This window comes from Chlorocebus sabaeus, chromosome 28 (genome assembly GCF_047675955.1).
Source record: "Chlorocebus sabaeus isolate Y175 chromosome 28, mChlSab1.0.hap1, whole genome shotgun sequence".
Classification (NCBI taxonomy): Eukaryota; Metazoa; Chordata; class Mammalia; order Primates; family Cercopithecidae; genus Chlorocebus; species Chlorocebus sabaeus.
This window is the reverse complement of record NC_132931.1, coordinates 5,578,207-5,604,690: the sequence shown is the minus strand read 5'-3', so window position 1 is coordinate 5,604,690 and position 26,484 is coordinate 5,578,207. Positions and strand designations below refer to the sequence as shown.

General features: G+C 42.6%; 1 non-coding gene across 1 annotated transcript; it reads left to right on the top strand.

The window, feature by feature from the left end:
* Positions 1-12,930: 12,930 nt before the first annotated feature.
* LOC119621396 (U6 spliceosomal RNA) lies at positions 12,931-13,037 on the top strand. Its single transcript, XR_005237960.1, has one exon. It is a non-coding gene; the product is annotated as a U6 spliceosomal RNA (small nuclear RNA).
* Positions 13,038-26,484: the final 13,447 nt, after the last annotated feature.

Genomic DNA, 26,484 nt, shown 5'->3' with positions numbered 1-26,484 from the left:
GTCCCGGTGATCCAATCACCGCCCACCACGCCCCTCCTCCAACACTGGGGATTACAGTTCAACATAAGATTTGGATAGGGACACAGAGCCAAACCATATCACAAAGTCAAGGTGTGGGAGTGAGGATCATTAAAAAGTGACTGAGAAGCCCGGCAGTGAGATGCTAAGGTTCATCATTCATTGAGAGACATGTACATAATTACATAATGATAAAAGGGTCAATTTTCCAAGAAGACATAACACTTCCAAACACACATATGCCAAACAACAGAGCCTTAAAATATATCAATCAAAACTGATAGAGCTGAACAGAGAAATAGACCAATCCACAACTGGAGACTTCAACACTCTATTCTCAGCCATTGATGGAACTACTAAACAGAAAACCAGTATGAATACAGAAGAATTGAGTAACATGATCAACCAACAAGAGCTAATTGAAATATGTACAACACCCTACCCAATATCAGCAGAATCTGCATTTTTTTAATAAAGGGCCCATGTAACATTTACCAAGATTTGTGTTTAATGTGTGTGGTTACATTTAAGTCTATCACCTCCCATTTGTTTTCTACTTGTCCTTCTGTTCTTTGTGTCATTTATCATCTTTTATCTTCTTTATTTGCTTATAAGCTATAAGATACATTCTGGTCTTGGGCCTTGCCAAACTTGGGAGCTAAGCCAGGAGAGATGACCCTGCATCTCTGCAGGGTTGTGCCTTCTCACTTATCTTAGTTTGTGTTCTTTATTTTGGTGGATTTTTTCCATTTTTTTTTTTCAATTTCTCACAATTTACTCTCAAATGACATATTTCACACGTAAGAAACTTATAATGATATACTTTCATTTATCTCTTGATTTTGTGCTAATGATGCCATACCTTTTACTTATACCTATTTTATAAACCCCAAAATATTGCATTATTTTGGTTTAAATAGTTGATTATCTTTTAAGGATTTAAATAGTAAGAAAACTTCTTACATGATATGATAGTTACCAGTTCTGATGCTCTCCATTTCTTATGAAGATCCATATTTCAAACTGGTGTGATTTTCCTTCTGCCTGATGGACTTCCTTTAATATTTCTTATAGTGTGAATGTGCTGGTGATTAATTGTTTCAGCTCTGGTATCTCTGGAAGAACCTTTATTTCATCTTAGTTTGGAAAGATTTTCATTTGGTATAAAATTGTAGGTGAACAAGTTTTTCTTTCAGTACTTAAAAAATATTCCTCCATTATCTTCTCTCTTCCATTGTTTCTGATGAGAAATCTGATGTCATTCTTCTTTTTATTTCTTGATACATACATAGCATATCCTTTTGCTCCACCTGCTTTTAAGATATTTTATCAACAGATTGAATAATTTGATTATACTGCATCATGGTGTAGGGCTTTTGAATGTTTCTTGTGCTTAGGGTTCATTAAACTTCTTAGGTCTGTGGGAATATAATTTTCACCAAATTTGAAATGTATTTGATCATTATTTATTATAATTTTATCCCCTCCCTCTCTCTCCCCTAGAAGCTCCAATAATGCTTACATTAGGCTACTTGAAGTTGTCTCACAGTTTGCTGGTGTGCCGTTCATTTTTTTCTTTAATATTCTTTTTATGATTCATTTTGGTAAAAAGCAAAAGATTTACACAGTCTGAAGAGAAACCGGAGTCTGTGTGATTCATTTTGGATCATTTCTATTGTTGCGTCTTCAAGCTTGTGAGTCATTTTTTCTACCATGTCTAATTTTTGTTAATCCCATACGCTTTTTATGTCAGACATTATAGGTTTTACCTCTACGACTCTGATTTAGAATTGTTTATGTATTCAATGATTATGCTTAACCTTTTGAATACATGGAAGATATTCATAAAATATATTTTGATGTCCTTGTCTGCTCTCTTCATCATAGACTATATTGTCAGATTTCTTTGCATACCTGCCAGTCTTATACTGGATGGTGGACTATGTCAGTTTTTCCTTACTGGGTATTAGATTGTTTGAATTCCTGTGATATTTTTGAAATAACTGTATTATTAGGATTTTCATAACATTTTTGAGTCCGTGGTTGCAGTTAAATTATTTGGGAATAGTTTGATCTTTTGGGCCGATCTGAAGCCCTGTCCAATCCAGAGCAAATTATCTCCAAATACTGAGGCAAGACCTTGTTGAGTATTCTACCCAATGTCCCACGAATTATAAGTTTTTCCAGTCTGGCTGGTGGAAACAGGTGTTTTTCCTGATGCTATGTGAGCTCTGGGAACTGTTTTCTAATCTTTTTGCTTCCCTTGCATCCATGCAATCACCAGCATTTTGCTGGCACTTGAGGGAGCATCTTTGCAAATCTTCAGAGTTCTCTCTCCTTGTAGCTCTCTCCTCTCCAGTACTCTGCCTTATGAACTCCAGTCACCGTGGTCTCCCTGGACTCTCAGCTCCATCTTTTCAACTAAGAGAGTCTGCTGGGCTCTTTTTGAGTTCTGTCTCCCTGTGCCACAGCCTAGAAACTCAAGACAGTAAGCTGAGACTGTAGTAGGACTCACCTCATTTTTTTCTTGGGCAACATGGCACAACCCCATCTTTACAAAAAAAAAAAAAAAAAAAAATACAAACATTGGCCTGGTGGTGTGCACCTGTAGTGCCAGCTCCTTGAGAGGCTGAGATGGGAGGATCGCTTGAGCCCAGGAGGTTGAGGCTGCAGTGAGCGGTGATCATACCATTGCACTCCAGCCTGGGTGGCAGAGCAAGACCTCATCTCAAAAAAGAGATTGTTTTATACATTTTGTCAGAGTATTTTTTATTGTTTCTGGCAGGATGGAAAATCTCCTCTCAGTCATTTCATCTCGGGTGAAAGCAAAAGTCCTATAGGAGCTTAATCTGGAGCCAGAGCCCAGCCACAGGATCTCAGCAGAGGCCAAAGCTGGGGATTCATCATACAGCATCCAGCAGGAATGTTGTCTGTCTGGGTCCCACAGTCAGCAATCTCATTCGTCAATTTTAATCCCAGTGCTGGTCTCAAATGCACAACAATGCCTTCTCTTTGTACTCATACTGGCTAAACGGGGGAAAGGAAAGAGAAGTTCAAAGTGAGTTTTATTTAACACAGACTTTGTTGAATTTTTTTAAATTGAAAACAGCTCATTGACCCAATGTTTTTAAATTGCAATTTAAATTTAATTTATTTTGGCTGGGCACAGTGGCTCACGCCTATAATCTCAGCACTTTGGGAGGCTGAGGCAGGCAGATCACTTGAGGTCAGGAGTTTGAGACCAGCCTGACCAACATGGTGAAACCCTGTCTCCACTAAAAACACAAAATTAGTCAGACGTGGTGCTGCGTGCCTGTAATCCCAGGTACTCAGGAGGCTGAGGCGGGAGAATTGTTTGAGCCCAGGAGGCAGAGGTTGCAGTGAGCCGAGATTGCACCACTGTACTCCCAGTCTGGGCCACAGAGCCAGACTCTTTCTCAAAAATAAATAAATACATACCTATATTTAATTTGTTTTAAGTATGATGTAATAAAATCATAACATCATGGCTTTCAAAACAACTTTTAAAATAATGGTATTAAAAATCACTGCAACTCTGTAGCTCTTATAATTTATAAAGCAATTTCATATGCACTATCATTGTAAACTGTTTTCAACCTCTTTAGTACAGATACCTATACTAAGGCTTTTAATGGTTATTTGACCCCATATTTGTCAGCTACAGCTGAGACTCAAATTCAGATTATTATTTAACTCTGATGTACAATGTCTAAGTAATTATAGACTCTTAACTTCAAAAAGTTGATGTCATGGGGGGAAAAAGTTGGAGTCTGTTCTGAGTTAAAGGAGTCCAGAGAGACAAAAATAACAAAAATCAAAGCATTGCTCTTGATTCGATTCTGGTTCAAAAAACAAACCAAAATTACAAAAGACATTTAAGGATAAAATTTGAATATGGATGGGATTAGATCTTATCAGAGAATGGTCCTAAATGTCACAAGTGTGATCATGATAGTGTCATTTGCAGGGGAATGTTTTTATTCCTAGGACATAAGTAGGGAAAAATTTGGGGGTTAAATATCATAATCTTTACAACTTACAAGTGGTTTAGGATCAACTATATGTATACTCATACACGTATGTAAGTAAAGCAAATATGATAAAATGCTATCAACTGTTGAGTCTAAGCAGTGGGCGTACAGGCATTTAATGTATGATTCATTCAATCTTTCTGTATGTTTGAAAGTTTTAACAACAAAAAAGATAGGGGGTACCGGGTGCCGTGCATGCCTGTAATCCCAGCACTTTGGGAGGTTGAAGTGGGCAGATCACTTGAGGTCAGGAGTTCAAGACCAGCCTGGCCAACATGGTAAAACCCTGTCTCTACTAAAAATACAAAACTTAGCCAGGAGTGGTGGTGGGCATCTGCAATCCCAGCTACTCGAAAGGCTGAGGCAGAAGGAATGCTTGAACCTGGGAGGTTGAGGTTACAGTGAACTGAGACCGTACCACTGTACTCCAGCCTGAGTGACAGAGCAAAACTCCATTTCAAAAAAGAAAGAAGGAGAAGGAGGAGGAGGAGGAGGAGGAGAATGAGAAGGAGAAGGAGAAGGAGAAGGAGAAGAGGAAGAGGAAGAGGAAGAAGAAGAAGAAGAAGAAGAAGAAGAAGAAGAAGAAGAAGAAGAAGAAGAAGAAGAAGAAGAAGAAGGAGGAGGAGGAGGAGGAGGAGGAGGAGGAGGAGGAGGAGGAGGAGGAGGAGGAGGAGAAGAAGGAGAAGAAGAAGGAGGAGGAGGAGAAGGAGGAGGAGAAGGAGGAGGAGAAGAAGGAGGAGAAGAAGGAGGAGAAGAAGGAGGAGAAGAAGGAGGAGAAGAAGGAGGAGAAGGAGGAGAAGGAGGAGAAGGAGGAGAAGAAGAAGAAGAAGAAGAAGAAGAAGAAGAAGAAGAAGAAGAAGAAGAAGAAGAAGAAGAAGAAGAAGAAGAAGAGGAGGAGGAGGAGGAGGAGGAGGAGGAGGAGGAGGAGGAGGAGGGAGGGAGGGAGGGAATAACCACATTAGCTTCTAAAACAAAACAACAAAAAGAATCTGCAGATAGACAAGGGATGGCTGTAATGCTGTAACCCTATTCTTGCAGAAAATAAAGAATCCCAGGACTGGGAATTTTCCTTCCCGACATTGACCATGCATATAATCTTAGAGGCAGATAAGTAAAATGTGAAATGCATTACTTGAAACCAAAAACCTATTTGGATTAAAGTAGTGTGGAAGTGAGTAAGCTACAATTTATGCAAATATTTCAGAATGCTTTAGGCCCTCCTTGTTATAACTCAGACACTTTTTATCATAGAAACCTACTTCCCAATAGCCAGAAAAAGAAATTTTTAAGTAACAATCTTAACCTGACATCACGTGTTGAGATGTAGAGTCAGCTCTCATTATTCCCAGTAGTTTATGGTCTATAAAGTTTCTGCAAATGCTGAATTAGTAAATACTGAATCATGGCTTCTAGGGGAAATATGTACATATATAGATATATATTACACATCCCAGCACTTTGGGAGGCCGAGGTGGGTGGATCACCTGAGGTCAGGAGTTCAAGACCAGCCTGGCTAATATGGCAAAACCCCATCTCTACTAAAAAATACAAGAAAGGAAAAAATTAGCTGGGTGTCATGGCGGACGCCTGTAATCCCAGCTACTCGGGAGGCTGAGGCAGGTAGAATTGCTTGAATCTGGAAAGCAGAAGTTGCAGTGAGCCGAGATCATGCCACTGCACTCCAGCCTAGGCGACACGGAGAGACTCTGTCTCAGAAAAATTATATATATAAAATCTTAAATTCTTACAAACAATGAATCCCAGTGGATCCTCTTTTCTTTATTTTTACAAAGGAGAAAATGAGGTTTAGAAGTGCTCAATGACATGCCTGAGGCTACCCTCTCGTAAGTGTTAAATTTGGAATACAAACCTAGTTCATCTGGCCCCAGAATCAGAGCTTCTCTCCCTACACTTTGCTGTTCCACTTGCATCTTCTGGTCATCTCTGTGGGAGGCTAAAACAAGAGGAAAGAGCATTGCCTTGTTGCACCTCAGCTGGGAAAGTGTGCCTCAGGTGCCTCCGAATTTTTTTTTTTTTTAGACGGAGTCTCACTCTGTTGCCCAGGCGGGAGTGCAGTGGCGTGATCTCAGCTCACTGCAACCTCCGCCTCCCGGGTTCAAGTGATTCTTCCACCTCAGGATCCTGTGTAGCTGGGACTACAGGTGCATGCCACCATACCCAGCTAAGTTTTGTATTTTTAGTAGAGGTGAGGTTTCACCGTATTGGCCAGGCTGGCCTCAAATTCCTAACCTCGTGATCTGCCCGCCTTGGCCTCCTAAAGTGCTGGGATTACAGGCGTGAGCCACCGCGCCCAGGTGGTGCCTCAGGTTTTTAACTGCTTCACATGTATCTACAAATGACCATGAAAGTGCAGGAAGTATTGGTTTGGGGGACTACAAATACATTTTAGCAAGTTGGTAAATTTGCGAATTCAGAATCTGCACATAATGAGGGTTGACTGTAATTTACAATCTTTTTTGTTTGTTTGTTTTTGAGACAGGGTCTCGCTCTGCCACCCAGACTGGAATGCAGTGGCACGATCTTGACTCACTGCAGCCTTGACCTCCCAGGCTCAAGCAATCCTCCCTCCTCAGCCTCCCAAGTAGCATGCCACCATGCCTGGCTAATTTTTGTATTTTTTGTAGAGACAAGGCTTCGCCACATTGCCCAGGCTACAATCTTGAATCTTTCTATTAAATTGCAATGGATGGTATCCATGTGAAAGTTATTTTATTTATTTTTAGTTTTAGTCTTTAATTTTTTTTTTTTTTTTGAGACAAGATCTCACGCTGTCACCCAGGCTGGAGTGCAGTGGTGCAATTATAGCTTATCGGGGCCCCAACCTCCTGGGCTCAAGAGATCCTCTCTCCACAACCCCCCTACCCCCAGTAGCTGGGACTACAGGTATTCCCATAGCTGGGAATACAGTGAGCGGATAGACAAGGGATGGCTGTAATGCTATAACCCTATTCGTGCAGAAAATAAAGAATCCCAGGACTATGAATTTTCCTTCTAGACATTGGCCATAAACATAATCTTAGAGGCAGATAAGTAAAACGTGAAATGCATTTACTCGAAAACAAAAACCTATCTGGATTAAAGTAGTGTTGAAGTGAGTAAGCTACAATTTATGCAAATATATCAGAATGCTTAGGCCCTCCTTGTTATAACTCAGACATGTTGTCTGAGTTGTTTAGGCTGGTCTTGAACTCTGGGCCTCAAGTGATCCACCCACCTCAGCCTCCCAAAGCACTAGGATTACAGACATGAGTCACCATGACCATCCTAAATGTGTGTTTCTATGCTCAACAGTGCTCACCCCCCAAAGATGCTCAGTATATCTTTGATAAATAATTGAGCAAATGAATGTAAAGTTAATACTCTATACCCAATAATAGGCGGTGCTTTATGGATAGGACCATTTAGAACTAAGATAAAGAAGATCAGGCAAAGATTACTTCTAATTCTTTACCAGCTTTCGCTATCAAAATCAAAAATGAATAAGCCCTTTAGAAAAATGTTGGCTAAGCATAGTGGCTCACGCCTCTAATCCCAGCACTTTGGGAGGTTGAGGTGGATGGATCACCCGAGGTCAGGAGTTCAAGATCAGCCTGGCCAACAAAGCAAAACCCCGTCTCTACTAAAAAATACAAAAATAACTAGCCAGGGGTGGTGGTGCGCACCTGTAATCCCAACTACTCAGGAGGCTGAGGCAGGATACTTTCTTGAATCTGGGAAGTGGAGGTTGCAGTGAACCGAGATCACACCACTGCACTCCAGTCTGGGTGACAGAGTGAGATCTTGCCTGAAAAAAAAAAGAAAAGAAAAGAAAAGAAAAAAGAAAAAGAAAAATGCTAAAGCTCATGATATTGCTTTCAGACCGATGGGACAGGCTGAGTAAGAGTGCACATAGAACAGTTGCCAAGAAATTTCCAAATGACAAAATAGGTTACATACCTATGAAAGTGGTAAATCATTGTGTAACGATCAAGACAGATTTTCTCAGGTTGTGAATGGTGCTAGTTTCCAGTCTACAAAGGTGGGTATTAACCCAAAATAGCTAAGACAGATCTAAGTCAATTTAGAAAGTTTATTTTGTCTAGGTTAAGGATGCATCTGTGACACAGCCTCAGGAGGTCCTGATGACAAGTCCCCAGGGTGGTCAGGGGCAGAGCTTGGTTTTGAACATTTTAGGGAGACATGAGACATCAATCAATACATGCATGATGTACATTGGTTCGGTCCAGAGAGGCGGGACAACTCAAAGTGGGGAGGGGGCTTCCAGGTCATGTGTAAGGGACAAATGGTTGCATTCTTTTGAGTTCCTGATTAGTCTTTCCAAAGAAAACAATCAGATATGCATTTATCTCAGTGAGCAGAGGGGTTACTTTGAATAGAATGGGAGGTAGGTTTGTCCTAAGCAGATCCCAGCTTGACTTTTTCCCCTTAGCCTGATGATTTTGGGGTCCCAAGATTTATTTTTCTTTCACACAAGTATTACACAGACTGTAGCTTGTTACCGCGGTATATTAACTGTGAGGAAATGTGTTAACTGCAAGCTTTAGTGCTAGATTGTCCGTTCACACATCACATGATCCGTGAACGATTCTGCCACTCCTTTCAAAGCCCGTCACTGCACATCTGTTATTCGGTTCACACACAGACAGCAAAGTGTGTAGGCGTGTTGCCTGCCTATCTAATCCCAGTGTTCAATCCATGTGACATTTTACAAAAATGGAAAAGTGGAAAAGGGAGTTAGCCAGCAAAGATCAAAGTATAGCAAGGAAACAAAAAGTAATAATACTGGGAATGAAATTTGATGGTAAAATAAATGGAATTGTAAAAGTGATAGCTGACCATGGAAATGCTGGTCAGCTATACCTTAGACTCCCAATCAGAGAATTAGTGAAGGCGAGTTTATCAACATAAATGAAGAAGGATTTACAAAAAGAATGAAGGTGTCCCAGAGGAAGTGGCACCAGTGGTAAACAATATCGCATTAAAGGAACTGTCAGAGGTATTTCCCAACATTGAAAGCACAAAGAATAGAACGTTGAAAGCTGATTCAGTCTTACACAGCAGTATGACAGTTCACCAAAATGTTCACTCTGTGTTATAAGTTGTACAAACAGAAGAAGGCAAGCAGTGTCGAAACTACTCTTGATACATATATCGCAAAGAAATCAAGATTTTAGTTCCCTACATTTCATTCATTTAAAATTTCAGTTTACCAAATAAATATTCATTTTTATTTTTAAAAATTTCTATACATTTATAATTGACAGTAAGAAAGTTTTTAAAGTTCTGACTTTTAAAGTTCATGAAACAATCATAATTTTTCCCATTGATTCTTTGTTTTGTTTTGTTTTGTTTTGATATGGAGTCTTGCTCTGTCCCCCAGGTTGGAGTGCAGTGGCGCAGTCTCAGCTCACTGTAACCTCCACTTCCCAGGTTGAAGTGATTCTCCTGGTTCAGCCTCCCAAGTAGCTGGGACTACAGGCACATGCCACCACGCCAGGCTAATTTTTTTGTATTTTTAGTAGAGATGAGGTTTCACCATGTTTGCCAGGTTGGTCTCAAACTCCTGGCTTTAAGCCCTCCTCCTGCCTCGGCCTCTCAAAGTGCTGGGATTATAGGTATGAGCCACCACACTAACCAATACCCTTTAAGGGAGCATTTGGTTAGTCAAGAGAAAATCTAGATGAAAGAGGCAGGAACAGGAAGCATAAATTTCTCTTCATTGGTTAAATGTATTTTCCTTATTAAGGCATTCTGGCATAATATTTTTTTATTTTTTATTTTTATTTTTTAAGAGAACAGGGTCTTGCTCAGTGACCAAGGCTGGAGTGCAGTGATACAATCATAGCTCACCATGGCCTCCAACTCCTGGGCTCAAGTGATCCTCCTGCCTCAGCCTCCCAAGTAGCTGGGACTCCAGGCATGTGCCACCACACTGAGCTAATTTTTATTTATTTATTTATTTATTTATTTATATTTTTTGTAGAGCTGGGGGTCTCACTACCTTGCCCGGGCTGGTCTCAAACTCCTGGCTCCAAGTTGTCCTCCTGACTTGGCCTCCCAAAGCACTGAGATTACAAACGTGAGCCACCACATCTGTCCAAAATTATGTATATTTAGTGCTAAGACATTTGAAGATTTCACTTGGCAGGCTCAAAGAGTTTTTTACACATTGCTGAGGCAGCTGCAGATAGTATTAGTAGGCGTTGGCTCTAAGGAGAATGAAGCTTTCACAAAAGAACATTCAGCTGACACCAAGGAGAACTATAGCTTTGAAGGGAATTTTGGGGGTGATAGTTGGCCATTAAATTTTAGGAACAGCAATTCCTGCTGTTTATTTTGAAGTCATTTCCTGCCCTGTGCTATCATCTTCCTCTGTCCCCCAACCCAAAGTTCTCTGGTGAAGTCCCTTGTGGGTTGGTGGTGCTATGCAGTCGAAGGCGAGGCACCTCTGTTCACATTTGGTGTGAAATCATAAGAAAGATACAGCATTTGCAGACAGCCAGCGATGTGTTGGGGGCTTGGCAGTCAGAACCATCTAGCACACCCTGGGGAGGTTGGGGGAACACCAGATTCACTGTGAAGAAGCAGGATAGAGGTTGCATTTACATGATATGGTTAATACAGGAAGGTGTGACTTCAGAAGGCTGGAGAAACGAGACACTCAGGTTGCCGGCTGTGCTCCCTGCAGAACGTCTCCTAACTGAGATGGTTGCTGGCAGCCTGGGCCCCTTTTCAATGGTCTGAATGTCTATGCACCTGCCCTGCTTCTTACCAGATTCACACTAGCTTTGCAGCTTAAATATTCCACCTGCCACCCGCCAGGGCCAACTGCCTCTTTCCCGCCTGCTCAGGGAAATCAGCCCAGATCCCCTGCGGCAGCCACCACATGGGAAGACTGTCCTCAGTTTTTGGCTCAGGTGAGGACGCACTAATCTGTGTCTCCATCCCCAATCCACAGAATCCCCAAGGAGTTTAATCCACACCACAAAACCCGTGCATCCCAGGAAGAAGGCGACGTCTCTGAAAATCCCATGTCTTGTTTCTTATTTCCCAGTCTCTTAAAAAGCCCCTGATCCCCTGAATTCAGCTAAATCTCTCCTCCATCAGAAGATTTGTTCCCGGTGGCCTGTATTCCCAGCACTTTGGGAGGCCAAGAGGGGCAGATCACCTGAGGTCAGGAGTTCGAGACCAGCCTGGCCAACAAGGCAAAACCCCGTCTCTATTAAAAATACAAAAAAAAAAAAATTAGCTGGGCATGGTGGCACATGCCTGTAATCCCAGCTACTCAGGAGGCTGAGGCAGGAGAATCACTGGAACACAGGAGGCAGAGGTTGCAGTGAGCCAAGAGCTCACCACTGCACTCCAGCCTGTTCCACAGAGTGAGACTCTGTCTCAAAAAAAAGAAAAAAAAAAAGAAGATGTTTTCCCAACAGAACATAGAACAAGCAAATTATCTTGAAAGAGAAGCCCCAACATAGAGTACAGCAGTTTGAAAAGAGATGTTCATTCATTCATTCACTGAACAAAGGTTGCTGAGCTGCCACTATGCACAAAGTGTGGAAGACACGATATTGATTTTAAAAAAGATACACAAAATAAAGTCGCTGCTGCTCTTTGAAAGTGACTTGCAGAGGAGATTAGTCCAATTATCTTGCAGCTGATGTATGTACAAACTGCTCTCAGTGTCATGAAGGGAAGGAACTCACCTCTTTGAGAAATGTTTTTTTCTTTTTTTTAGAGACAGGGTCTCTCTCTGTCACCCAGGTTGGAGTGCAGCAGCAAGCTCATAGCTCATTGCAGCCTCAAACTCCTGGGCTCAAATGATCCTCCTCCCTTGGCCTCCTGAGTAGCTGGTACTATAGGCCCACACCACCACACCGGGCTAATATTTAAATTTTTTTTTTTTTTTATTTTTTAGACGGAGTCTTGCTCTGTCACCAGGTTGGAATGCAGTGGTGCCATCTTAGCTCACTGCAACCTCCACCACCCTTGTTCAAGTGAGTCCCCTGCCTCAGCCTACCAAGGAGCTGGGATTGCAGGTACGCACCACCATGCCTGGCTAATTTTTTGTACGTTAGTGGAGACGGGGTTTCATCATGTTGGCCAAGATTGTCTTGATCTCCTGACCTCATGATCCACCTGCCTCAGCCTCCCAAAGTGCTGGAATTACAGGAGTGAGCCACTGCACCTGGCCTAATTAAATTTTCTTGTAGAGATGGGGTGTAATTACGTTGCCCAGGCTGGCCTCAAACTCCCGGTCTCAAACAATCCTCCTGCCTTGGCCTCCGAAAGTGCTGGGATTAAGGCATGAGCTATCACACCTGGCCTTTGGAAGTTTTTAAGAGAAGAGTCTGGCCTGGCCTGGGCAGCCATGAACCACTTCCCTGATGGCATATAGTGTGGGAGAGATCTGGGGATCAGTAAGAGGAACCTAGGCCAAGAGGCAGAGATGGGAGAACAACATGCCTCGAGAAGGCAGGCAAGTACGTATGGATCGAGGGAATAGAGAAAATTGTGGGAGCCATAGGACTCCAGGGTGTGGAAAGCACGCAGTATGAGAGGCAAGACCACGTGCAGCCCCTACAGAGGCCACATACACAAGAAGAGACTTAGCACAGCCTTGCTCTGTAACCGAACCAGGGTTCAGCTGCTGACCACTTGAAAGTCTTACACAAGAGACAAGAATGTGTGGGAAGAAAAGCTGGTTTATTTGGAGACCAAGCAAAGCAAGAAGATGGTGGACTATCGTACCAAAGTACCATCTTAAGTCACAACCAGTTTTAGGCTCTTTTTATGCTAAGAGCAGGGGGACGGTGGGCGGCTAGGATCAAGACGTAATGAGCTTGCTTCGGCAGCACATTTACTAAAATTGGAACAGTACAGAGAAGAATAGCAAGGCCCCTGGGCAAAGATGACACGCAAGTTCCTGAAGCATTCCATATTTTTAAAAATAATTTAAATTTTAAAAGGAGGTAACCAACCACCACAGACATCCGGGCACTAGTGAGGGTCCAAGGAGGTTGGAAACTTCTTCGTCCTTGGTCAGGTCACAATGCTCATATAAATCTTACAACAAAACAGTGAGATGTTTACATACTTCTCTCTTCATCCCAGAGTTGGTTTTTAAAACTACATGATTGCTGTGTGTGCGTTATTATCCCAGTGTTCTAAAATTATCCTAGGCTACGTGCAGGAATGAGTGACGGTCCCTTAAACAAAAATGGAGTTAGTTAAGTTTGTTCTTTTGCCGTTTATCCGCTATAGTTCAAAGATGGCTTCCAATGAGATGAAGCTCCCGGTACTCACACCCTCATGCAATCGCTGTTTCTTAAGTCTCAACAGGGCTGTGACTCTGCATGGCTTCTGAAGTTGTCATAAGAAGTCTTGTGACTTCCTCTGGGAGATCTTGGAAAGTCTGCACTGGCCTGTAAGTGCTTTGCAGCTGGGTACCCCAGGTTAACATGAAAAGAGAGTGTTGCCCAGCTGACCCACATAGCTCTGCTACCCCCACTGAGACACCAGATATATCAGAGAAGAGTTGAACCTTCAGATGACCCCAGCTGTAATCAATATCTAAATGCAAAACTGTTTGAGAGATTCACAACAGCAAAGACATGGAATCAACCCAAATGCCCATCAATAATAGACTGGATAAAGAAAATGTTTAACACATATACCACGGAATACTGTGCAGCCATAAAAAGGAATGAGATCATGTCCTTTGTATGGACATGGATGGAGTTGGAGGCCGTTATCCTCAGCAAATTAATGCAGGAGCCGAAAACCGAATGCTGCATGTTCTTTCTCACTTACAAGTGGGAGCTGAATGATGAGAACACATGGACACACGGGGAGAACAGCACACACTGGGGCCCATCACAAGAGTGGGGGAAGGGAGAGCATCAGGAAGCATAGCTAATGCATGTGGGGCTTAACACCTAGGTGATGGGATGATCTGTGCGGCAAACCACCATGGCACACGTTTACCTATGTTTAACAAACCTGCACATCCTACACATGTACCCCTAAACCTAAAATAAAAGTTGAAGATTAAAAAAAAAATGTTGGAGAGACCCCAGGTGAAAACCATCCAGCTGAACCCAGTTCACCCACAGAACTGTAAGAGCCAAATAAATATCTTCTTTAAACCGCTACATTTTGTGCTGGTTTGTTCTGCAGAAGTAGACAAACAAAGTTCATGCCTGGAAGTCAGTGCTTCCAAGAAAAGAAAAAAAAAAAGAAAGAAGAAAGAAAGAAAAATAAAATATTAAAACAAGGCTCAAGACATACAAATATGCCAGTGGATCAACAGGGTTGCCCGTTTCACATCTTGAGTAACAAATGCTGCCCAGACAGGCTTGAAGGCACAGAGCCTGCTGGATGGAGTTTGGCTCCTGTCCACCTGTTGAATTTCTATAGTCTTTAATTTGTCTGAGTCGTGTGTTTTCCTGACTGACACCGATAGTTCAGTGTGTCCTTCTGGGCATAGTGCTATAAAATTGTAGCCTAGTTGATTAATAAAGTGTCCATTCCCCGCTTTCCTTCACTGCCATTTACAAGAAAACAGCGTGAGTGAGTGGCAGAATATAGCCCTGTCACGATCCTGCCTTCACAGAAATAAAGAAAAATGTGAAACTGTCAAATCTCAAGTGTTCTATATCCAAAGGAACATTACTGCATCCTCTCTGGCATCCCTCAACATCCCATCATGCTCCTATCAGTGAAAAAAAACAATAGCGTAATGTGCAGATGCTTCTTCTGAGTTTATTTTTATTTGGTTCAGTAATAACCAGGGTGATTTCTGAATGCCAATAAGACAGCTACACACAGTATTCCTGTCTTCCCATTCAGACAGAAATGTAGTTTATTCACCATGCCAGCCATGCTAAAATGCCCAGAAAGTTTCACATTGGTCTATGAAAGAATTCTAGTATCATTGACAGAGATATTAGGTGTTATCTAATCTACCTAGTGACCGGATTCATTGATTTCTTCATTCAAAAATTTGCTATTGAATGGCCACTATGAGTCAGGCACTGTGATTGATAATCTACATTTTTCTATTGTAGCAGGTAACTGTGGTCTGTAAACTAACAGTGAACACCTAAGCACCACCTCCACCCTGCTGCCCCAACCAACTGAACAAACTCTCTCGGCCAAAGGGACCCCAGAAAAACCTTCAAACTGAGTTCCCAGCCATGATGAGATGGTGGGGTCAGACATGCCTCATAATACGTGCCCTTTTGCAGTTTAGACACAGCTGACCAGCACTAATGTTAAAACAGAGACCACAAGACTGACAGAACAGACTCATAGTGGCAATAGGATACCAAATTCTAAACAGGATCTAAGGTCATGTCAGGCAAGGGTTAAGTCAGACACCCCTACGCTTTAAGAATGAACTACATTCTAACTGCCACAGGTTTTTATTTTTCTCTAGCAGCTGAACAAGCACTGACCTTGGGATAAGTATTATTCAAATAATTAGGTCACCTCCAAACACTAACTAACCGATCCCCGCTATTCCACCAGTCACAACTACAGCTTTGACTGGACAAGAGGCTGCTTTCTGTATCTTCTTCTGATAAGAAGACCACTAGCCATGGGCTGGTTCCAGCCGGTTTATAGAGGCTGCACACTTGAGTAGCTCCAGCTCTCGAAAAGCTGTTTTGACATTTAGAGGCTAACTGTAATACGTTTAAGTGTAAAGTCTTCACCACAACGTGAACATGGGTCCTGTGTTAGATGCATGTTTGTTCAATACAAATACATTAGGACCACTTTCATGAATATTCATAGCTCTTCCTTAACCTGTTGAATATGTATGTTTAGCCAACCTGTTCAGCATAAACTCCTGCCCCAGCTCTTCTTCCTCCTTTGACGTGCCTATCTCTGGTCTGGGCCAGAGGCTATGATTCCCAGCATATGGGATGGCCATCTTGCAGGATATAACCCTTTACAAGAAATAGAGTCTTACCTAAATTTATAAATTTGTGATTTTTTTTTTTTAAGCTCACAGGTCTTAGCCTACAGAGTTTTATTTACTTTGGAGTTCTGGCAGAGCTACTTCTGAGCCCAGGTTTGGGCACGTGATAGTCTGTGTGTTTCTACTGCCCAGTCTTCCAGAATGGTGTTGGTGCTTTTTTTGAAACTTAGTTATCCGGTTCTTTCTTCAATTCCAAGACATATTTTCTATTCTTTCAGTAAACTCTTTCTCTTAGTTGAAATTACCTGGAGTCCATTTTTGTGGCTTACAACTTAGCAACACCACCTGATACAGTTCTCCTTACAGCTGAGATGGCAAGGAGTTTTGTTTTCTCCTAAACTTCATCCAGTTTCAAATAAAATAGACAGCTCTATACGTGTGTGTCTTAACCACCTTAGGTGTTGGTGCCACGTCTATGCAATGGAAGAAATCAGTTTTGACCATGAAACCTTACGTCTTGAGTATCCGTTCTCTGCTAGGCCAGATGGGGAAGTCCAAGTTGAAAACGAAATGCGTGTGCACATCTAATCTGCCCTAATAGACTGTAAACTCCTTGCTGTAAGAGACTACGGCTTGTTCAATTTCGTATCCTTAAAAATGGTGATTCCTAAGCATTGATGCTTCAAGGGTAGTAGATGTGGTTTTTGAGGCTCATCAGAATATAGACAGTCATAAGATGGATGGAAGTCTTGGAAACAGACGACAGTATCTTGGGAAATTGGAAGGGATTTGTATTAGTTCGTTCTCACATTGCTATAAAGAAGTATCTGAGACTGGGTGATTTTTAAAGATAACAGGTTTAATTGGTTCACAGTCTGCAGGCTGTACAGAAAGCACAATGCTGTAATCTGTTCGGCTTCTGGGGAGGTCTCAGGAAACTTACAATCATGACAGGAGGCAAAGTGGGGAGCCAGCATTACACACGGCTGGGAGCAGGAGGGAGAGAGCGGGGGAGGTACCACACACTTTTAAAGAACCGGATCTCATGACAACTCATTATCACAATGACAGCATCAAGGGGGACGGTGTTAAACCATGGCAACCACCCCCACGATCCAGTCACCTCCCACCAGGCCCTACCTCCAACACGGGGGATTACAATTAGACATGAGATTTGGGCGGGGACGCAGATCCAAACCACATCAGGATTTAAAAACGAAACCCGGGGTAATATCAACATTTAAGATAAAGAAAGAGGTGGAAAGAAAAGCCAGCAACAGAAGCAGAGAAAGGAATCAGAGAAGTAAGAGCCAAGCGTGTTAGTACAGAAGTCAGTGGAGACTCAGGTTTTGAGAACCAGGCCTTGGTCAACAGCACCACGTGCTTCAGAGGGTCCAGGCCAACTGTGCACTAAGGAGAGTTCAAAGAACTCAGCAACAAAAAAGCCTCTCATGATTCCATTCCCAGCAGAGCGATGGGAACAAAAGCCAGCTTGCCCCGGTGGACAAGCAGAATCGGGTCGTGACGATGACCCCTTATTGTGGTGCTTAAAAGGAGGAAGAAAGAGGGGGCAATATTTTGTGTGGCAAAAATGAGATGGAGAGGAGCTCTGGCTGTTCTTTGTAAAGGCTCAAATAATTAAATGAATTATTGAATGAATTATTATCTTTCAAAAGAAATACCCTCACTAATAGTGAATACCCTGAACACCACTAACCCCCAAATTCCATTTTAAAATCATAAAAGTAATTGGCACTTGGATAGGACTTTGTAGTTGACAATGCATGGGTTAGCACTCTTTCTCTGTGGTGTTTAAGCAAAAATGATTTACTCAAAACCCCAAACCAAGAATAGTCTTATATGGAATCTCCAACAAACTAAGGCTCTAAAGCCCTCTCTTTGATCAGGGACTGAGAGCACTTGAAAAGAAAACCGTGTAATCCTCCCACTCTCCGCCTCAAAAAAAAAAAAAAAAAAAAGCAACAAGCACTGATGCAAATAGCAAATGCTTTGAACTGAAAATCACACAATGGTAGGGGAGCATCAAAAGTGCCCACATGAAGGTTTTCTCTAATGGAGACAAAGACAAAAAAAAAACCCACTTCCTATAGTATGTTCAATAGGGCTTAGAGCGTAAAGCCAATGTCATTTTCATGCTATCTGTACACCAAAAGTTTTACCCGTATAATAATGCATGTTTCTAGTTATTTTATTCCGTTTTTTAAATGCCTCTTAACATGACATGGTGAGATCACACATCTTTAGGTTAACACAATGAAGTAGTTCAGTGGCTCCATTCTATATTCCATCCTCTCTGCCCGATAGCCAGTCAGTTTCTTCAAGTAGACGAGACCTTGTCTACCCAGTTCACGTTATATTTCCATGTCATAGCACCATGCCTGACATGTCATAATTTTGCTCAATTAATGAATGCCTTAGCTAAGCCCTCATCATCTTTTGCCTGAGTGATTCTGTTCTCTAATGAATGCCTCTGCTTCCATTCTCCCTCCTGGTATCAGTTATCTATTGCCTAGTAGCAAATCATGACAAAATTCAAAGTCTCAAAACAATAATAATCCTTTCTTTTGCCCTTGAATGTGCAATTTGGGCAGAGCTGAGCAGGGTCAGCCTCTCTCTGTCCCATGTGGAATTCACTGAGAACGAAGGATCCACTCTCAAGATGGTGTAGCCCCGTGGCTGGTAGTTGACACCGACTGTCAGCTGGAAGCTCAGCCATGGCTTTCAGCTGGGGTCCTGAATTTCATTCCTTGTGGATCTTTCCACAAATGCTTGGGCATCCTCATGGCATGTTGGTGAGTTCCAAGAACAAACATACCAAGAGGCCTAGGAGGAAGCTGTGTTGGGTTCTGTGATCCGGCTTGGGGGTCTCACAGTATCATAAGTCTGCCCAGATCTACTCAATGGAAGGAATACCCAAGTCATATTTTAAGAAGAGCCTGTTGGATATCTGATATGGTTGCAGCCGTGTATATAATCTCCCTCATTCTTTTTAACCATCTCTTTCAATGCTCCTACGTGATTTTTTAAAATGCAAATCTAATTGTGGTTAAGTCTCAGCTTAAAAACATCCACTGGCGGCCGGGTACGGTGGCTCACACCTGTAATCCCAGCACTTTCGGAGGCCGAGGGGGGCAGATCACAAGGTCAGGAGATCGAGACCATCCTGGCTAACATGGTGAAACCCTGTCACTACTAAAAATACAAAAAAGATTAGCCAGGCGAGGTGGCGGGCACCTGTAGTCCCAGCTACTAGGGAGGCTGAGGCAGGAGAATGGCATGAACCCCGGAGGCAGAGCTTGCAGTGAGCTGAGATTGCACCACTGGATTCCAGCCTGGGGGACAGAGCAAGACTCTGTCTCAAAAAATAAAAAAAATAAAAAAATAAAAACTCCATTGTTCCTAAGAACAAATTCCAGGCCAAGCACAGTGGCTCATGCCTGCAATCTCAGCACTTTGGGAAGCTGAGGTGAGAGAGCCCAGGAGTTCAAGACCAGCCTGGACAACATAGTGAGACTTCAACTCTACAAAAAAAAATTTAAAAATTAGCCAGACATGGTGGTGCACACCTATAGTCCCAGAAACTTGGGAGGCTGAAGCAGAAGGATCATTTCATCCCAGGAGGTTGAGGCTGCAGTGAGCTATGATCCCCACTGCACTCCAGCCTGGGTGACACAGTGAGATCCCATCTCAAAAAAGTAAAAACAAATAATAACAACAACAAAGAATGGAGGACACACAAATCTTCCATGACATGGTACCTGCAGCCCCTGAGTTTTACCTCCCACATGGCCCCCCAGAGACACATCAGTTACACACTTCCCTCACATGTCCTTCCTGCTACCTCCAACTGTCATTTCAACTGTCTTATCAGGTGCACGCTCACTTGGAAAAGATGGGTGATCACCCTTATCCTCACTGTCCTTTCTCTATTGCCCTCTGAGGATCATCCAGAGAAGGCTTCCATTGGACTGAGTACTCTCCATTTTAAGTAATCATTTCTTTTTCTTTTCTTTTCTTTTTTTTTTTTTGAAACTAAATCTTGCTCTGTCACCCAGGATGGAGTGCAGGGGCATGATCTCAGCACACTGCAACCTCTATTTCCCGGGTTCAAGCCATTCTCCTGCCTCAGCCTCCCGAGTAGCTGGGATCACAGGCGTGCGTCACCACACCCGGCAAATTTTTGTATTTTTAGTAGAGACGGGGTTTCCTCATGTTGGCCAGGCTGCTCTTGAACTCCTGACCTAAAATGATCTTCCCGCCTTGCCCTCCCAAAGTGCTGGGATTACAGGCATGAGCCACTGCACCCGGCCAGTAACCATTTTTCAGGCCGCCTTTGAAAATGATCTTGTGGAGAGAACAAACATTGTTTTATTCGTGTATACATCCCAGAACCTCACCACAAATTAATTGTTATCACGGTGTTAAAGGAGAAAACTGAAATACAGAGAGTAAGTAACTTGCTCAATATCCCATAAATGTCAGAGCTAAGATTTGATTTGAAGTCTTTCTGGGTCTAAAGCCCTCACTCCCTGCAGAAAGGGACCGATGTGGTCTTCAATGTACTATTAAGGTAATAAAGTGGCATCATGGTATCTTCAGCTCTCAAAACTAACAAAAGAAATGTAAAAGACAAATTTAAAACCACCATAAAAATAGACAATAAGCAAAAAAACCAAAGGGCCACAAGGCTTATGTCAAAAAACCTTTTGGATGTTTTGTTGTTGTTGTTGCTGTTTGAGACAGCATCTTGTCTCCCAGGCTGGAGTGCAGTGGCATGATCAGAGCTCACTGAAGCCTCAACCCCCTGGGCTCAAGTGATCCTCCCACCTCAGCCTCCAAGTAGCTGAATCTACAGGCATGTGCCACCATGCCTCGTTAATTTAAAAAAACTTTGTAGAGGTTGGCGGAGGCGGGGGGGGGGTCTCACTATATTGCCCAGGCTGGTCTTGAATTCCTGGCCTCAAGTGATCCTCCTGCCTCGGTCTCCCAAAGTGCTGGGATTACAGGCATGAGCCAATACACCTGACGCATAATCCTTTTGTGAAAGTCTAGAAATAATGTCTAAGAATTAGTGCTTCTCATGGTCATCTTCTCCCCAAAACCAAAACAGAATAAAGATGGTCAATGGATAAAATCCTAAGATAGCTCATGAATATCTCAATTTCTAGAGAAGCGGGTAGAGGGTATGTGTGGGCAGTTGGGGTGAAAAGGTGTAGAAAATGCTTCAAAGACTGAAGCCCTCCCCCATAATCTCGGTGTCTCACTTTTGTTTTTCCCTGGTGGAGAGGAAAGCCAGAGAGCAATCGAGAATGATTACAATTGCGCAGAGCTAATTACCTTTAGCAATAACAGGGAGTTTGCAATGCAGTCATGAAAATAAATAAGACGTCCTGAGGGAAGGAGAGGCCTGGAAGGGAAAGAAACACACAGAGACTCAGTTCTGTCCCCCTCTTCCCACAGGTCAAAACATTGAGCCCCGAAGCTCCGGGTTTTGCCTTCTGTGTCTTCCACAGACGGGCATGGTGAAAAACAGCCCCTGGGGAGAGATGGGGGAAGTCAAGGAAGAGTCTCATTGAGACCCAACCTTGGTTCAAAGGGAAATTTTGGACTCTGCCTGGAATTGGGGAAATGGCCCGAAAGTGACCTTGGTGAGAGCGACAGGACAAGACTTTTTAACAAACTTGAGGAAGAGAGAGCAGAAAAACACCCACTTCCCATGATACCCCACATCCCCAGCCTGCTTACCTGCGTGAGCTCCCTCTCCCTCTCTCCCTTTCCCTCCCTCTCTCCCCTTTCCTTTCTTTCTCTGTCTCTCTCCCCTTTCTCTTTCTCCCTGTCCTTCTCTCTCTCCCTTTTTCTTTCTCTCTCTCTCCCTCTCTCTCTCCCTGTCTGTCTCTCTCTTTTTATCTTTATTTCTCCCTCTCTATCCCTTTCCCTCTTTCCTCCTTCTCTTCCTCTCCCCCTCTCTCCCTCTTTCACTTCCTCTCTGTCTCTCTCCCTCTCTTTCATCTCTCTCTCTGTTTTTCCTCCCTCTCTCCCTCTTTCTCTTCCTCTCTCTCTCATCTCTCTTTCTCTCCCTGTTTCCTCCCTTTTTCCCTCTTTCTCTTCCTCTCTGTCTCTCTCTCATCTCTATCTCTCTCTCATCTCTCTCCCTCTCCCTTTTTCCTCCCTCTCTCCCTCTTTCTCTTTGTCACTGTCTCTCTCTTATCTCTACTTCTTTCTTCCTCTTCCATCTCTTCCCTCCCTCTCTCCTTTCCTCCCTCTCTCCCTCCCTTCCTTTTTCTCCCTCTCCTTCCCTCTCTTTTCCACCCTTTCCTTGACCTCACACTCTGCAATCTCAGGCAAAGAGAAGATAAAAGGATACTAAGGTCAAGGAGACTTGACCCAGACTCTATTAGAACAATACCTGTAACCATGTTTAACATGAGCAAATAGGGAATAAAGTCTTAGCACTAGCACTTGTGCTAAATAACTAGTGAAGAATATATATCAAAGGAAGAAAAACAGCATGCAAAATACACGCAAAGACACTTTACACCTGGTGCAGTGACTGACGCCTGTAATCCCAACACTCTGGGGGGTCGAGGCGGGAGAATCGCTTGAGCCCAGGAGTTCCATACCAGCCGGGGCAACATAAGGAAACCCTCATTCCTACAAAAAATAGAAAAAAAATTAACCAGGCATGGTGGTGCATCCTTGAAGTCCCAGCTACTCAGGAGGCTGGGGAGGGAGGATTGCTTGAGCCCAGGAGGTTGAGGCTGGAGTGAGCCATGATTGTGCCACTGCACTCCAGCTTAGGTGACAGAGCGACACCCTCTCTCTAAAAAAAGACTCTCTTCAGATCTCCTGCTTTAGGATTGGATAGATATCCTGGGAAACATTTCACTATGAAACAAGTAGATGCTGGGTATCCCACAGCAAATATGGCTCTGAACGCACAGAAAATTTCACAAGAAATTGAAGAAGGTTTCCAGGGATTGAAATGAAATAGGAGCTGATGCCAGAGTGGTGAGTACAACCATGAGCCAAAGCTGCCCTGGGGTGCGTGTTGGTGTCCGTATTCTGGACTTGGGTTTTGACGGCTTGACTGGGAATAACAGACCAAGTTTTCCATACATCCATGGTGAAGCACTGGAACTGAGACTCCTCACATTAGTGAGGACCCCACAAGAGCTATGCCCATAATATGAAGCTGAGCTAGGGGAAAAAAAAAATCCTTCCTCAAGCAAAGGGGCCCAAAACACATGCAAACATGTTTGTCTTGGCCAAGACGGTGAGTAGAGGAGGTCTCCTCTGAGAATGTGTAATTAAGCCCTTTCCTTACGTGAGTGTGGGGTTGAATTTACTCTCTGATTGCTCCAGGAAAGCCCAGGGTAAGTGACTCGACTGAAGAGGCACCATGCTGATAGCAGTCCGGGCACCTAAGAGCAACCAACACAAATCCTGTTGTAGAGGAAATCATTCCTATCCCAGGCTCTTCAGGAATCTCAAATATAAAAGCCAATCACATATGAGCTCGCAATTAAAAATCATAAAAGACATGAGGACAAAAGTCACCTTCCTCAAGTCAATAAGATTAATATACAATAAAGTCTCAAGAACATTTAGCGTTAGAGTTATCAGTACAGACTATAAAATAACTGCATTAAAAATATTTAAATAGGCCAGGTGTGGTGGCTCACTCTTGTAATCCCAGCACTCTGGGAGGCCAAGGCAGGCAGATTGCTTGAGTCCAGGCGTTCGAGACCAGCCTGGGCAACATGGCAAAACTTTGTCTCTACCCAAAAAAAAAAAGGCAAAAATTTGCCAGGCATGGTGGTGGGCACCAGTAGACCCAGCTACTCGGGTGGAAGGATAGCTTGGGCCTGGGAGGTCAAGGCTGCAGTGAACTTTGATTGCATCCCTGCACTCCAGACTGGGCAACAGAGAGAGAGGCTATCTCAAAACAAAACAAATATATCAATATAAATAAATAAATAAAACATTTAATGAAATAAAATGTACCATAAAAAATTTAGAGGCTCCCAAAATAACCACTGTGGTATTTGTGGTATGGTGGTTAGCACAGCTTCCTTCCAAAATAACCATATAACTTGAAAAAAAGGTAGAACTTCTAAATGTGAAATGTAAAATAATTAAAATTCAGAATTCAATGTGGTTTAAAGAGCTGAACGAACACAACTGAAAAGAGAATTGACTAGGTATGGTGACACATGCCTGCAGTCCCAGCACTTTGGGAAGCGGATTGCTTGAGCTCAGGAGTTCAAGACCAGCCTGAGCAACATGGCAAAACTCTGTCTCTACAAAAAAATTCGCCAGGCATGAAGGTGCATGCCTGTAGTCCCAGCTACTTGGGAGGCTGAAGTAGAAGGATCACTTGACCCCGGGAGGTTGAGGCTTCAGTGAGCTGAGCTCACACCACTGCACTCCGGCCTGGGTGACAAAAAAAGAGAATTAACAAACTGAAAGGGATTACCCAGAATGTAGCACAAAGAGATGAGGAAAGAATAATTTGGTCTAATATACACCTAATCAAAGTTCCAAAACAAGAAAGTGTACAGAACACAGAAGAGAAAATATTAAAAGAAGTGATGGCTAAAAATTTTTTTTAAATAGTGGAAGATGTAAATCTTCAGATTTAGATACTACAACAAATCTAAAGCAGGAGCCATAAAGAGACCATTGTATTAGCCTGTTCTCGCATTGCTATAAAGAATTACCTGAGATTGGGTAATTTATGAAGAAAATAGGTTTAATTGGCTCATGGTTTTGCAGGCTGTATAGGAAGCATGGCTGGCAGGCCTCAGGAAACTTACAGTCATGGCAGAAGGTAAAGGAGAAGCAGGCACATCTTCACATGGCCAGAGAAGGAGGAAGAGGGAGAGAAGGGGCAGGTGCTACACACCAGTTCTCGTGAGAACTCACTCACCATCACGGGAACAGCAAGAGGGAAATACACTCCCCGTGATCCAATACCTCCCACCAGGCCCCTCCTCCAACATTGGGGATTATAATTTGACATGAGATTTGGTCAGGGACACAAATCCAAGCCATATCCACCATCCAAGATATGTCATAGTAAAATCACAGAACACCAAAGGTAAAGGAAAAAAAAAATCTTCAAAGTGGCCAGTGAGAAATGACAGAACACCTGCAAAACAATGCCAATTAAACCATCACCAGAAATCTTTAGCAACAACTATAAAATTCAGAAAATTATAGAATAATAACTTTAAAACACCAAGAGACTCTCATTTTTACTAATGTGTTAGCACTAAGTGAGTCTAAGAGCTTTAAATATAATTTTATAAAGATGGACATGAGAAGATAGCCCAACAAGAACTAAATTGGAATTTTTTTGTTACTGGTTCATCAAGATGGGGGCTTAGATTTAAAAATAAATATAAACATAATAGGATGTGCTATTTCTTACCCACCCTCCCCCACAATAAAAAAAAATTTAGAGAAAATATACCCAGCTAAACTATCATTCCATCCAAGATACAACATTAACCAATGACAAAGTCAAGAAATCCTGAAAACCTATGACCAAGAGGCCCTCACTAAGGAACTATCCAAAGAATATACTTCAGGAGAGGGGAGATGACCTAGAAGGAAAGTCCAAGATTCAAAAAAAATTGGGAACCAAGTAAAGCAATAATCACATCAGAAGATCTAAAGCAAGTGTTGACAAACTGTAGACCAAATCCAGTCCATTGCCTATTTTTGTAAATAAAACTTTCTTGAAACACAACCACTCTTATTTGTTTATGGTTTTATGGCTGTTTCTATAGTACAACAGCAGATTTGAGTAACTGTGACATAGACCCTTGTGGCCATAAAATCTGTCCCCACACAGTATGTAAGACAGAGGATAAGCTATTTGAAGTATTCTAAGGTCTATGATTGTTCAGAGAAAGAAATATTCTATTTAACTTTGGTCTTTAAGTTACTTAAGCATATCAAAATGTTAAGGGTACTGACTAAAAGAGTAGAATAGGTCAGGCGTGGTGGCTCACACCTGTAATCCCAGCACTTTGGGAGGCCAAGGTGGGCAGATCACTTGAGGCCAGGAGTTCGAGACCAGCCTGGCCAACATGGTGAAGCTATATCTCTACTAAAAATATAAAAAATTAGTCTGCAAGCCTGTAATCCCAGCTACTCGGGAGGCTGAGGCAGGAGAATCTCTTGAACTGGGAAGCTGGAGGTTGCGGTGAGCTGAGATTACACCACTGCACTCCAGCCTGGGCAAGAGAGCAAGACTCTGTCTCAAAAAAATGAATGAATAAATAAAATAAAAGAATAGGATAGACTGAAAACTTCCAAAACAATAGAGAGGACAATGAAACAAATACAATCAATCCAAAAGAAAACTGAAAAAGAAAATCCATAAAGCACAGAAAAGGCAGATCAAATAGAAAGTAGAAACTATAATGCAAGAAAGAA